The following is a 15,685-nucleotide window of genomic DNA, read 5'->3' on the forward strand; positions in this document are numbered from 1 at the left end:
AGATCACAGCGGTTAGGGCTGGAAGCCTGAGCCTGAGATAGCTTTAAAGCTGCTAAAACATTTGCAGGGCAGGATGGTGATCTGTTCAAGGTCCCTTCCCTTGTCCAAGGTTGAGGAGGAGCCCAAACCAGAACTCTGGAGCTCCTGGCTCACATTTGGCCAGTGAAGGATCTGCTAAACCGCACACCATCTGCCCCCCATTGGTGTGTACACACACACACACACACACAATCTTCCTTTGCAGTTGGGCCGCTACAGGTGTCCAGTTGAACTCTTACCCCACCCCAAGCTGGGGTGAGATGAAAGACAGTTTCCCCATCACACTGCAACTGGAATATAGCACATCTATTTTGCCTCCATGTTGCTACTGGCATGGACCATTCCATTTTTTTTCTCTTTTTTTGAAATCTTGAAGCATCAAATCTCTCTCCGAGACACCCATGCCCCCTTCCCTGGAAACCACGAAATGTTCGGAGTTGGTAAAAAGTGATTTCAGGAGATTTTAGAACAAATAGACATTGTGGACAAACCTGATCACCCGGGTCTATTTGACACTGAGCTGGGGCAAAGCCACAGGCCTCTTACAGGCCCATCATCCATTATGGGAAGCCGGTTGTCACATGGAACCCGTTGGGGAGAGAGAGTGTTGCTCCTGTGTAGATGCTGAGGCCAGCAAGCCTAGGACCCACTCCAGACCCCTGGCCTTATCGAGAAGGCTCCTAGCAGCTCCCTGGTGTGGCTTAGCTGTTTCCCCATTTTGACCTATTTGCTTGAGCACAAAGACGTCTGTTCTAGACTTCCGGTCCCAAGGGCAGAGTAGAGGCCTCAGATTTAGCCTTCTTTGGCCTGGCTCAGCCGGTCACCTGGGCAAGTCCCAGAGTGCAGCCCAGGGATGTAAGTTTGACTATTCCCTGCTGAAGTGAACCACTCAACCCGCCAGTGGAGCTGAACCCCTAGAGAAATGTGCACAGTGGGGAGGAGAACCACCGGGGTGGTCTGGCCTAGGAAAGATGAGAAAGGTAAAGTGCCCCAGAAGGGACCTCAAGTTAAATGGGGACACCAGCCAGCTGTTATCCCTAAATGGAGCATATGTTTTGGGGTGATTGCAGTCTCCACACTTGCTGTGAGTCCCAGCCCTGGGTTAGGATGACTCCTCCTCACCACAGGCTTTGCTACCTGAACTGTAGGAGTCTCTCTGTACCTTTATTTTGCCTTCACTTCCGAAATTCATTTCCTCCCACTACAGAAATACTGAAACCAGGACATCCCAGGAACATCGAATTTTGAGGCACTAGAATTCAGTTCTGGCTGGGAAGGCAAGCTGGGGAGGGGGTGGTGCTTTCTGCACATCGCAGCTACCCCTCCTCACGAGGCCCGAGAGGCACTCATGCTCCCAAACCCGCGCTGCATTTTCCTGCCTGGGTCCTGGGCTTTTGAAACTGAAGGAAAACTTCGCCCAGGGACTTCAGGCATGTGATTTCAGGTAGAATTCGCCCTTATCCCAGTCAGGTTCCGCCAGACTAGAGGGCATGGTGGAGCTGAGGGGCTGGGAATGAAATGGGCCATCGGGAGTCAGGATGCTCCTGGGGTGCGGGTAGTCACAGGAGGCGCCCCTTCCTCAGCCACCCCGGTCTCTCGTTCCTGCATATTTTCCCCGTGAAACATTAGCGGGTCTATGCCCTGGGCTGTGGAGTTCTTCCACATTTTCATCAGGAACGGAGTATCATAAGCCCGGGAGAAGTTTAAAGTTCATTTTGAAGGAAAGCTGCCGGGTCGGAGGGTCTGTCTAGGCGGGATGGAAAAGCAGCATTTCGGGCCAGGCCGCGTCATCCCCGGGACTGCTCACTCGGCCCCGTGTAAGGGGATTTTCCCGAGGGCGCTCGATGCTAGCAAGAGTGGCCAGGGAAGCTAGAAATTCTTGAACTAAGACCGAGATTTCGCAGGCACGGAAGAAAAGGCCGGGCGCGCCGGGCCCGCGGACCCCAGGCCGGCCCTGGCCCGCAGAGCTGGGGCTTGGAGGAGGCGGGTGCGCCCGGGCCCCGGGCCCCAGAGAAGAGCAGAGCCGCGACCCCCGCCCTTACCCCCGCGCCCCCGCCCCAGGCTTCGCCCTTTGCTGAAAGCAGTAATAACTCTTTGCCCAGAGCAGGGCCCCGCCTCGCCAGTTCCGGAGTCCGGGCGGCGCCAAGCCCTCCGAGCAAGGTTACCTCTGCGCAGCTCTGAGCGCGCAGAGGGCGGGCGAGCAGCGCGCGCCTCTCTGGGACTCGAGGGGGATCGGCTACGCCCCTCGGGTGCACGCACGCCACACACACCACTCTTACACACGTAGGTCAAATACAAATATACAGGCCCTCAGGGCACACAGAAACGCAGACGCGGACGGGCTAGTTCAGCACTTTGTGGATAAACCACGCAAATAAAGTTCCACGTTCTCCTGCAAATGGCAAAGCAAAGTGAGGAGACTCACACCGCCTTCCTCTGCCAGTGTGGGTGCCTGGGGCGCTTGTCTCTAGAAAAGTTTTCTTGAGCCAAGATTCGCTGACTAAGCCACTGAAAGCAGGCGCCGCATTGCCCTGCGCTTGTCAGCCTCAGCCGAGGGTGGGCAGGGGCCGCGATGCCGGGAGTTGTTGGGAGCGTGCAGCCGTCGCCGTCCTGTCCCCACTGAGGCTAAAACTGTCCCATCCTGCGGCACTTCAAGGAGAGGTCTTGCTTCTAACGGAGGCTGTGGCCCGCATACCCTCCAATGGAGATCATCCCTTGTCTCCACCCGCCCCCCCTCCAGCAAGGATTCGCTCGTATGGTGGAGGTGGGGGCAGTTGCTCAAACTCCGGTTGTCACAGATCCTTCCAAACTTCAGGGGGAACGAGCGGCTCTGGGATCTTTTTGTGGCCACTCCCTCTAACTAGGGTCTGAAGTGGGGTGTGGGCAAGGGTTCTAGTTTGCGGCCAGCTTGGCGCAGATGAGCTCTGAGTGCCGGGCTTACTGGTCCCTCCTGTTCTAGGTACCAGAAGCCGACATACCGGGAAGGTGACCTCGGGTTCTCCCGTAGCCACAGCCTCCGGGAGCTTTGGGGTGCCCTGCAACAGGGGATGTTCTGCGGGCGTTTTAGACTTGAGCTTTAACCTGTTGAGCTTTAACCTATTCCCGGATCTGACCCCACCAAAGTCCTCAAGCAGTGGCGGACTTTAAACAGACTCGGAGTGCAGGATGCGCCTGGCGCAGCTCTGGGGCCAGAAATGAGAAGTCAGAGGCTGAGGTCGAAGCACCCTCCTCCGGTTTGCGCGCCCTAGTCTCCCCTCCACCTTCGTCCTTCTTTAAGAAGGAAGAGCTGGTAGAGGGACTGAGAGCTCAGGCCTCCCCGTGCGACGCGGTGATACTACTTTAAAGATGCTCGAGAGGGCCCTAAAGGCTCAGGGCCCTCAAATCCCCCCCCCTCTTTAGCCTGGGGTAGGGGTAAGGGGGTTGCACACACTGTGGTCTTTGTGAAGATGCAACTGCTGGGTTTTAAGGAGGACTTTAACGGCAGGTGTTCAGGCTGGGGGTGATACACCCCGATTTACTGTGCTTATGTCTGGCTCACAGCCTCACCTTTGAGGTTGTGATGGGATTGGCCGGAGTCCCAAAGACGAACGATCCGCCTTCTCCGCGGCTTCTCACACACACGGATATTAGAACCTGCAGCGCGCACCCCTGCAGCGGTGCCTTTTGGGAATCCCAACTACTTACACGGGATGTACTTTCTGAGATATCAGTCCACCCGGGTTCTAACGGAGCACAGGCTCTGCCAGACGGGCTTGGGGGGCCTCTGAGCTTGGAGAATCCCCAGGTCCCTGGGTTCCTTAGCTGCCTTGCCCTCACTCACTTTAGGAACGAAGATTAAATGTCCCCGCAGATATGATTACTTCATTTTAAAGGATGAGGCAACGGAGGCCGGGAGTCTTGACGTTTGCCCAAGTTCCTCTAGAGAGTGAGTGCCAGGACTCGGTTGGGCCATGGCGTTAGTGTCTCTGAGGTGCCAAAGAAGGAGAGGGATCCTCTAGGAATCGCAGGCCTGGGCTTCCCCCGTGGTTGACACACCTGCCCTTCAGCCTGCGCCCTCTCCGTATAGGTTTAGCTTTGCTAATAGTGCCTAGGGCCCGGGCCACACCCTGCTCACAGGAGTCTGCGTCATCCTTGGTGCTTTTCCGTTTTCGTCGGTCGTTGCTGATAGTTGGGGTTCTGGGCAGGACGCGGGGTGCGAGGCCTGACGGCGCCTGCCCCGCAGCCGCCACGCCGGCTCCTCTCTTCCCTGCCCTTGGCCGGGCCCCAGCCGCGGTAGATACTGAGCATCCTTCTTTTGCGCAGTCCACAGATCAAGAACAGCGGCTACATCACCTGGCACACGCTCAGAGCTCGTGGCTTCGGTGACCCCAACGACTCTTTCTGGGGAGCGGGTATGGGAAGAGGCCGGTTGTGGAGCGCGGAAGCCTGACCCCAAGCCGGAATAGGGGAACCCAAGCTAGCCCAAGAAGCATTCATTCATTCACCAATTACCGCGAGACCTTGGAAAATTTATCTAATCAATTGGCTTCAGTGTCCTCACCTGTATAGTAGGAAATAATCAAAGTTACCTAACTTATAAATTGCTGAGGGTTAATTGTGTTATTAAACGTGAAATGAGAATAGTGGGTAGCATACAATCAGTGCTGTAGGCTTAGATGTTATTAAATTCATTCATTCGTTTATTCACTGCAGTATTTGAGGTGCTTATTAGTATTTGCACAGTTGGAAAAAAATGCATGACAATCCTTATTCTCCAGGAAATTAAATCCATACATGGAGGCTCTTTAATGTGTGCAGTCACAGTGTCCCCCTGGGGGTGAGGGGCGGGAGGGAAAGCCTTTAAGGAGTATCCCAGAGTGCTTGGACCTGTTACTGGATGACAGCAGGGGTTGCCTCGCAGACCCAGACTCCAGGAGATACCCATTTGCACTTCTTCCTCTTGGTACTCCTGGCACTGTCCTCTGTGCCCACAGCTGTGGTTGGGAGTTTTCCTTGGGAGTTGGAAGGGGACGAAACTAGAATTTTCTGACACTTTGGCTCTGAGGGAAGCTTAACCAAGTGTCAGGGGCCCAAGGAGGGAAAAATATGTGCCCGCTGCTGAGATCATGTCAGACACATGGCACTTCAGGAATTTTATTAAGTTCTTAACTAATCTCGTAGAGGGAGGGTGTTCGAAACGGAAATACGATATCAACTGCCCCTTTAAGTGGCGGAAGGCACCCTCTGCGCGTGGTTGGAGAAATTCTAGCACCTAGCGCAGCGCTCGGCACAGGGAAGGCTACTCAGAAAATGTTTATTGAATAAACGAATAACGCAATTACTGTGGCCCCTGTGGTAATTTATAGTCTCAGTAGAGTCTCAGGAACAATATGATCGCCTGGTTAGCACTGTAAACACAGGAGGACGCTAAGAACAAAGTACAGAGCTACCGACTGGTGACCCCAGGAGATGTGGACTTGGAAGCCACCAAGCATCTGGCTGAGGATACCCAAGGGTCCCCGATACTAAGGCCATCACAGAGCAACGAGAAAACGAATTCACAAGCTGTGCTCAATACAACTGACGAAACGCTGTTCGCGCAAGTTCATCCTAGTGTTGAGCGTAGATGGGCACCGTTGGCCTTATCTTGTAAGTTGAATAACTCGTCCACAGTCACGTTGCTAGCGGTCGACAGAAGGACCAGGACTGAAGCCAAAAGCTTTCTGGGCTTTCTCCGGACCCCACTCCGGCCTAGCCGCGCGGGGCGCTGGGGCTGCGGGAGCATCTCTGGGCGCCGGGAAGGGCAGTGAAGAGCCGGAAAGAAGGGGCGATGAACTGGCTTCAGTGGGTCTGCATCTCGCCTTCTCCGCCTGCTGCGTAGCAGCGCCCATTTGTTTCGCCGGGTTCCGCAGTTACCCTCACCGCGCCCCCACCCGCAAGTCGCCTCAGGTGATTTTCGGGTCAGTGAATTTCAGCCTCACTTTGATTAGTCAGGGCTGTTTATTTGTGTTTGTCGGTATGGGGTGAAGAGTGCACACCGCATGGTTCCCAGCACGTGATGGGAGCTCAGGAAATGAGCGGATGACGAAATGAACGAGCAAATGAACTAATGCGTGAATAAGACTGCGTTATCTCGCGATCCCCGCAGGCAATGGTCGCTGCATCCGGCCATTTTCTGGATCCCTCTATGGAGAGAATCACAGGCCGTGCACGCCCTCCAAGGGAGTGCCCAGGAGGCTCAGCGCTGTGCGATCTCCCCGCCACCCCCTCCCCCAGCGCGCAGACCCGGCTCGAAGCCTCAGGCTTTCGGGGGTCGCCTGACTCCGCCCCGTTCGCCACTCTTTTGGGTCTAGTGTAGGGTCCCGGGTCCTCTGTCTTCTCAGATCCTCAACCCGCCGGCCGAGCACCCAGTCCAAGGTCAGTGTGGGCCCTCGGGCCTCGACGTCGCCGGGGTTGGTCCAGACATCAGCACCGCGCGGGTGGGCAGCGCCCGGGAGATCATCCCTGTAAGGCTGCTTCGGGTCCTCCGCAGCGATCTAAGCCAGACCCCCTTGTCCCCGCCTCCCGCAGAGTCCCCGCTGCTTGTGCTGACCTCTCTTGCGCGCCGAGAGGTCAGCACAAGCAGAGGTCAGCACAGGCAGCAAGAGGTTGTGGGTGAACAAATGGGGTGAAAAGCTAGAAAGGAAAGGAGTCAGATACACAGTTTAGACACTGAATGACGAGTGTGATTTAAACTTTCCTATTTACTTCGGTCTTCACTCTCCCTTCTCCTCCTCGCTTGCTTTGGGCATCCCATTTTTTTGGTTTGTTTTTCCCTCTCCTCTTCCTGCGCTCGGGTCTTCCGTTGCTTCTGAGATTGTTCAAGGTTCCAATCAGGTCTTGAAGAGGAGCTGGGCCACGCTGGCTCAGTTCTGGGGCGATCAAGGCGGACAACGTAAGGGGCAGGGTGTGTGACTTTAGAGGAGCGACCTGGCTCTTCCAGAGGTGGTGGACTCCAGCCTTGTCTATGAACCAAAATGTACCGAAAGGCAGTGGTTTACTTTATGATGTTAAAAATGGAATGGGCCCCTAAAAACAACATAAAAGACCCTCAAGGGCCCATCCTCCCCAGAGGCATTGTTCAGGAGCTGAGGGCGATGTGTCTGTGACCCACGGGCCACCCGTAGCCTCCCTGTCATCCATCAACGCACGCGCCCATGGTTTGAGCCCCGACTCCGTGCTGGGCGTGTTCTGGTTTAGGTATTGGCGGCGGCTCCGGCTGCAGCGATATGAAGGCTCCCGGAAGTGTGTCCTCCGAACCAAAAGTTTTAGCAGCCGGAACCTTTCTTTCTCGTCTCTTTCCCACCTTTTTCGGTTTTCCTATCGCAGAAGAATGGTCGTAGGGAGACCCATCCTGCTTCCTGAATCCTCTTCCACGATGCCTGCCAGTCAATTTGCTTAGCAACTTGGAGGCAGTTCAGTATCCCCTCTACTTACGTTAGGGAAACATACCTGACACAGAGCAGGGCCACAGTGATCCTGGTAAACAGATTCCCGCTCAAGAAGCGGAAATTGTTATTAAACTATCACCACTACTACCATCATCACACCGCTAATCTCTCCTGGTTGGGGACGCGCCTTTATTCGCGGTTTGAAATCACCCACGGTGGGAGCGTGCAAGTGAAAGTAGAGGAAACAGACACGGTCCTCTTCCACTCTTTAAGCGGGAATTGAAAATCTTGTATCTCATTTAACCTTCACAGCAACGCTGGGCGGGAAGACACTATTCTTCCACTCTTAATGAGTAAGAGGTAGAGGTTGGGTAATTTGATCCTGGTACCTACTCAGCTGGCAGGGGGCGTGGCCAAGCCTCTGACTCAGAAACCCACAAGTTTCTTGCTACAATTCCTGAACTGGTGGGCTTCTGTGAGTCACTCTACAAAGAAAAAGTTCAAAGTTCAAAGAAAAGCTTTGCTCTCTTTTTTGATGACCTTTTCGGATCATTCTATCAAATACCCACCTTAAATTGTGAGTGTAGATGCAACCACATAGAAATCTATTAAGAATCCAGTCGCTTCACCCCCAGGGAGAGCGCATTCCGGGTAGGCAGAGGATGACCACCGCGGGAGGTGAGGGCCTACTACAAAAACATCTTTAAGCGACTGGTTGCCACGTGCACTGACTGTTCCCTCCACCTCCAGCTGGACAGACGTGAGCGGTCTTGAACTCAAAGGCGCTTTCCCCTCCGCGCTCAGTCACCTCTTTCTCTTTCCATCCTCTCCTGGCCTCCCCCAGGCCTCGCCTCCTTCCCGCTCCGCTCCCTCTCTCCACCGCAACCTCCTTGGCTGCGGAGAGGAGCCTCCTGCAGGCTGTGGCCGGACTCCTAGCGCTGCTGTGCTGCCCTTGCGGCGACGGGACAGCGAGGCGACCCGGGCAGCCGCCGCCGCCGCTACCAGCAGCGCTCTGCCGCCCGTCTCAGCCACCCGGGCCCGAATGAGGGGCCCGGCGCCAGGAGGCGGCGGGAGGCGGGCGGACCCCGGCTTCTGAGCGCAGCGCCGGGCGGGGCGGGAAATTTATGGTCTGTGTACACTTTCTGGCTCCAGAGGCCCGCGCACCAGCAGGATGGGGCCACAAGAGCCGAGGCCGCGAACTGGGGCCGCAGGCGCTCGGCCATGTATGGTGCCCACGAGTCTCTCCTTCCTGCCCCGCTAAGCCCATAAACCTCCCTGGAGGGAGCGGCTGAAAACGAAAGTCCGGGCGGGAGGTGGGCTCAAACCTAGGAAACCTGCTCAGAGGCCTGCGCCGGGGGCGCGTCTATACTGGAGGCTGGGAATCGCGCCCTGGGTGCGGGTGGGATTGTAAACCCGGTGTAGGGCTGCGTGGTGCGCAGTGCGAACAGGTCACCGGTTCCAGGTGTCGCTTACGCCCGGTGTCACGTCGAGGCCTAGACTCCGTCTTCGGCCCTTCCACCGATGACAGATAAAAGGGCCCATCAAAAAGCCAGATTGTAGAGACACAGACGTAGAGAACAAACATATGGACACCAAGGGGGGAAGGGGTGGTGGTGGGATGAATTGGGAGATTGGGATTGATATATATACATTATGTATAAAATAGGTAACTAATGGGAACCTACTGTATACGGCAGGGAACTCTACTCAGTGCTCTGTGGTGACCTAAACGGGAAGGAAATCCCCAAAACAGGGGGATAAATGTATACGTAGAGCTGATTCACTTTGCTGAACAGCAGAAACTAACACAACATTGTAAAGCAACTATACTCCAATAAAAATTAATTATAAAAATAAAAGCCAGATTGAATGAGAACTGGGTCCTTGGGTGTCGGTGGAGGCGCGAAGATGGTCTGCGACCAGCCGGGCAGGCAGGCCAACGCGGGGGCGACTAGGTAGAGGTCTGAGCGCTCACACTTCATTGCTGCGTGCTTAGGACCGAATGTGTCCACAGTTTCCCAGGCCGGACCATGCCGGCGCACAGGAACTGTGAACACTGAGGCCAGAGCAAGGCAGGTCCTTTTATTCATGTTGTCACCTGGACTGGTGTCTTGCAGTGTAACCACATAACCAAGCTCCTGTAAGGACAGTTTGGCTTAACACAGTTTAACCAATAATACCGGGCACAACTTTACAATTGACACATAGTAAATTGTTGCGTTGCTTCTGTGTCAGGCACTGTTCTAAAAACTTCATATGTATTAACTCACTTGCTTTCTACCAAATTCCAGTTAGGTGATGTCTTACATTATCCTCATTTTACAGATGAGTAAATGGTGGCAAAGAATATTTAATAGACTCATTGAAGGACACGTGTTTAGCAAGTGGAGTCGGGAGTAATTTACATCACCCTCTCTCCATAGCCTACTTTATCTAAATCATCTATAGTACCAATGAAACAAGTATTTATCTCGAGTATTGAGTCATGCAGGTGCGAGGGCGCTGAATTCACACAGAAAGTTAAGAGTCGGTTTTCCCACTCCTAGTGCTTCTGCGGAGGGGTGAGACACTCACCCTGGCGGTGGGAGTTTGGGGCCCTCCAGGTCAGGCGAGCAGGGTGGCAGAGTCCATAAATACCGGCCATCTAGCAATTACCCGCGGGGCGTGTTAACTGCAGTAGTAATTGTGAGTCTCTCTGACACCGGCTTCTCTCCACCCTCTGCTTTCTTTTGATTTACTGTTGGGCCTGGGTCTCTGTACCTGGAAACTCTCCGAGACCCCAGGCTTGGTTAAAACGCACGCTCCGGGATGCAGAAGGCCACTTAGGCAGGAGTGCCTTGCTGTTACAGCGTCTCTCCAAGGACACCTAATTATTCTTGTCAGTGGTTCTTTACTTTGCATGGGGAAAGTGAAGAGTCGCACCTCCGAAACTTTAGCACCTTGAATTGGGTGCGTCCTGGGATAGGGACATGGTGTTGACAAAGATAGCAATTTATTGGAAAATCGGTGAAGAGGTAGGAGTAAGAGGAGCGGGGTGGAGTATGAAAGAACAGAGTGAAAAAAGAGAGACGAGAAATAGGAGGGAGAAGATGGCAATCAAGAAAATAAGTGGGATTTTTAAGCATTTCTCACATTTTTTTTTTTAAAGGGGTGGGCAGGGTTGACACAACTGGTTTGGGGCTGGGCCATAAATTAATAGATTTATTCCTCAATCAGGAAAAAACCATTAAGATTTTCTTGGCTTCGTCTGTGGGAAAATAATTTCTATGATTGAGTTGCCCCAGAAGACCCTCTGAAGTCCTCTCCTCCCCGCCTGGAACAGTCTTCTCTTTCCTGCCTGCCGGAAGGAGGGGAGAAGGGGAGACCCCAGGGAGAAGAGGCCTTTCCATCTTTTCCAGCATCTTGAATTTCACTTTCTGCGTTTCTTTCTACTTCTTGATTTGATCCTCACTGCCTTGGAGACTTGGAACCTCAGAGGGAAAATTCTCCTGCAGCAAGCCCGCCACCGTCTCTGCTCTCCTTCCCTTAGGTCCTCTGTGTTGATCCAGACTGGGCCCTTGGTCTCTTGCCTGCCTGCTCTAGCACATTGAGGACTTTGGGTCTATGAGCAAGAGAAACCAACTGCGGGGGCAGGGATGAGGCAAAAGTCTCCCTCAAAGGGAGGGCGGAGCCCCAGAGTAGGGTGGATGAAGCATTGTTCCTCCCGAACATGGAGGAGCTGAGCTCTTCTTGTCAGTTCTTTAAGACTCCAAGTGTGGTCCCAGGATCCTTAAGGGTCTCTGAGACCTTCTCAGAGAATTCCTGAGGTCAAAACTATTTTCACAATAAAAGGTTATTGACTTTTTTGCCAGTGTACAATGGAGTTTCCCAAAAGTCCCATTAGGCATGGTGACGTCATGGCTCTGATGGCCTGTGGAATGTGTTCATGTTCTAGTACATTTCAAGATGTACTTCTAACGCACTTAGTTTAATATCTATACCTGTGCTGTGTGGTTATTTACATTCAAATTAATTTAAATGAAATGAAATATTCATTTAAATATTTCAGCCTCACTGATTCATTTCCTCAGCCACACCAGCCACATTTCCATTGTTCAATAGCCACATGTGGCCAGGGACTCTCACATTGGACAGTGCAGATAAAGAATATTTCCATCATCATAGGAAGTTATTGGACAGAACTAATCTACAGGTAAATATAAATACACACAATCACACAAACAAATGCCCTTTAGCATCCTCAGTTTTTAAGATGGTAAAGAAGATCTGAGGCCAATACTGTTTGAGATTCTTCCCTTACAGTATTTTCAAGGTCACACCTTTGACATAGGTGTTGGAACTAGAGAGACTAAATTTGCGTCTGGACTCTGCACTCACTATCTTCATGATCTTGGTCCATTTTCTTAACTCTGAGCATCAATTCCTGCTTCTGTAAAAAGGGGGTAATAGTTCCTGATAATAAACGGTGGAGAGGCAGTTCATATAGCTGGTCATGAAGAGCATAAACTGAATGGGCTCATAGCTCAGCCCAGCTCAGATGACTCTGGGTTAGTTTGAAAACTTCTCCATGGCTCAGTTTCCTTATCAGGAAATTGGAATAATAATAATAGTAATAATAATAATACCTTACCTATAGGGTTGTTGTGAGAATTGAATTAGATAAGTGAAAAGCACTCAAGAATGAGTAACTGGCACATTGAAATTACTACTACTGGGGCTTCCCTGGTGGCGCAGTGGTTAAGAATCCATCTGCCAATGCAGGGAACATGGGTTCGAGCCCTAGTCCGGGAAGATCCCACATGCTGTGGAGCAACTAAAGCTGTGCGCCACAACTACTGAAGCCTGTGCTTTAGAGCCTGTGAGCCACAACTACTGAGCCCACATGCTGCAACTACTGAAGCCCGCGTGCCTAGAGCCCGTGGTCCGCAACAAGAGAAGCCACCGCAGTGAGAAGCCTGTGCACCACAACGAAGAGTAGCCCCTGCTCACCGCAGCTAGAGAAAGCCTGCGCAGCAATGAAGACCCAACACAGCCAAAGATAAATAAACAAAATAAATTAAAAAAAAAAGAAATTACTACTACATGTGTGTTGGATGATATTATTATTATTATTATTACATATACAAAGTCCAAACCTTACTTGGTGACAATAAAAGTTAATTCCCTTCCCCTTTCAGTTATGCACACAGACACACACACACACAAAATTGTGGTAAAATACACACAACATAATATTTACCATATTAACCATTTTTAAGTGTACAGTGCAGTAGTGTTAAGATATCCAGTTTCCATAATTTTTTCATCTTGCAAAACTGAAATTCTATATCCGTCAAAAAGAACTCCTTATCAGTAATATTTTATGTTGATTGTGAATTAGACTCCAGGCTTTAGAATTTTAGTCGATGCTTTTGACTAAGTACTAATGATTCAGTTAAGAAATCAATTAGTCATTCAAAATAGCTGAATTGGTTGGGAAAGGACAGCCAGAGTCCCCCAGATGTAATCAGTCTCCCTTGAATGTGCATTTTCCATTGATTCCTCTGTCTTTAACCCTTTGGATCCCAACAGCCCCCTCCTGACTAAGCACTGAATACAGCCTAGAGGTGAAGATGATGTGATGTCCCCCAAATGACTGCTCATCCTGGTTCTAGGGAGTTAATGATGGCTGGTGGGTTAAGTCACTGAATCTTTGAAATACTTTCCAGGAAGTATCTGAAAGCTTGATGTTACAATGGCAGATAAAGAAAAATAAGCTCAAGATTAGTCTCTGTTTGCATCTCTAGGGCCTGGTGAAGGTTAATGATCATGAGAAGGACAAAAATCAGAATATTTCACGATCCTTTTGGTAGAGTGGGCAGGAGGAGAGAAAAAAATATTCCCTAAAATCATGGTAGTCACTAAAAAGAATTCAGTGCTTCCTTTGGGTAGTGTTTATCTCTCTCCGAGGATTTAGTTTTCTGCACTTTTTTATTGAAAAAATAAAATTTTCAGTGTGGATTTTCAATCGAAAAATGTTAGATAAATACAATAGCTATACTGTGTAGGACGCTTTCAGATGCAAGTAAAAGAGAACTCAACTTAAGCTAGCATAACCAATGGAGGAAATTTATTGCTTCCCATGATTGAAAAAGTATAGTGGCAGAGTCAGTTTCATGCCTGGTTTGATCAAGGCTCTTGTTCTGTTTTCTGTGGGTTTCTCATCTTCTCGCTGTATTCATTTCATGGTCAACCTGGCCACTCTCCTGGTATCAAGGCCTCCCTCATAGCTGTACATACTATACTGTGTTGAATAAGAAACTGTCTGTAACCCAGAATTCCCAGAAAAAGGCCTGGTGGGGTTGGCTTAGTTCACACACTCCTTCTTGCTCCAGTCATTATGGTCAGAGGAAGGGAACATCTGCTTGCATTTGCCTAGGTGGCTTCTTTAGTCCTGATCACAGGGATCCCTGAAAGCACATTGGGAGGGAGGGTATTTGGAAAGGCGAACAGAGAATGGAAACTGAAGAGGCAACACAGGAATCCACTACTGTATGCATCTTCGTTTAGGGCACAGTTAAGTTGTCATCTTATTGTTCATGATTAAGATCACTTCTTTTGTCGTATAGCTGTGTGCTCTCTGGTGTAGAAGACAGTGCTTGGCCAAGCTGGAAGGGTATTCAATTGCAGACATCTTTCCAGCCTTGAGATGACGGCTCCTTTTTTCACATCTTTAACATTGTTCCCATTGTCAATGATTCCCATGTTGTGTTCTTATCTTATACATGCTGTGACTTATCTAATTCATCTTGGATATTTGTTAAAATCCAGATTCTTACTGCTTGTCTGCTGGGTTCTGCTTTGCTAGGTCTTGGATAAGGTGATGACTAGATATTTAACAAGGTATCTAGGCGATTCCTATTATCAGGCTAGTTTAAGAAGTAGTAAACTAAAATTGGTTGTGCTTTTTCTCTTTGCATTGGCTGCTGGGGAGCTCAGCGGGCTAATTCCTGAAAAGTGTTCAGGGCTGTATGGTGTGAATTTTGCATACTAATATTAGTCTTGGCAGCATTTTTCTTTTATCAATGTTTTCTTTCTTTCTTTTCTTTCTTTTCTCAGTGAACAGGATCTTATTGTACCATATATTTTTTGATATTCTATCTTAAATTCTTTTTGAGTGCAGTAGAATATATCAGATAGGATTCTGGCAGGAAACAGAAGACACACTCAGCAGATTTTTGAAGAGACTTTTTCAACAGGGACTATTTACTGTGGTGTGGACAGGATTCAGGGAATCCACAAGAGATGTGGAGGATCTAGTAACAGGTGGGAAACCATTCTGATCCCAGGTCTAAGGACTGGGGAGGTGTACTTATTTCCTAGAGCTACCGTCACAAATTACTACAAACTGAGTGACTTCAACAACAGAAATTTATTCTGTTACACTTCTAGAGACCAGACGTCTGAAATGAGTTTCTTTGGGCTAACATCAAGGTGTTGGCAGGGCTGGTTCCTTCTGGAAGGGCTCAGGAGGAAAACCCATCCATTGCCTCTTTCAGCTTCTGGTGGCTGCTGGCATTCCTTGGCTTGCATCTGTGTCACTCCAATCTCTGGTTTTCTGGTCACACAGCTTTCCTTCTGCATCAAATTTCCCTCTGCCTTCCTCTTATGAGCACACTTGTTGCATTTAGTGCCCATCCAGATAATCTAGCATAATCTTCCACTTCAAGATCATATCTGCAAAGTCCCTAATACCATAGAAAGTAGCATTCACAGGTTCCAGGGATTAGAAACTAGTTATCTTCAGGGGCCATTATTCAGTCTCCCACACAAAGAATGGTGCTACTGGAGCCCAGAGCTGGCGAAGAGAGCACACTCAGCTGTGGCTGTAGGTAGAAGGCACGGCCACCTTCACAATGTTGTCCCCTGTCCCTGGAGGGAGGTGGAGGAAGAAATACTCTCACCTCTGTTTTCTCTCCCCCGCACCCCTGCCCTGACCTCCTGCTGCTGCATCCCATCAGCTAAGCGGGGAGATAAGATTCATAGGAGTCAGCTCCTTGGGTACAGGGCAGGGCAGAGCAGAGAGAACGGGTCTGGAGAATAACCAGCCTGCAAGTGCACTGAAGTACCAGCCCACCGCTGAGCTGCGGGTGGGATTGTGGTCCTGATCCCTGAGCCGTGTTTCTCAGAGGAGGGTCCCGGGCCAGAGTTAGCTGCTCAGACACATGCTCCAGCTTTTCCATGGAAATCTTGAGTCC

The sequence above is a fragment of the Eubalaena glacialis genome, chromosome 3 (genome assembly GCF_028564815.1).
Source record: "Eubalaena glacialis isolate mEubGla1 chromosome 3, mEubGla1.1.hap2.+ XY, whole genome shotgun sequence".
NCBI lineage: Eukaryota > Metazoa > Chordata > Mammalia > Artiodactyla > Balaenidae > Eubalaena > Eubalaena glacialis.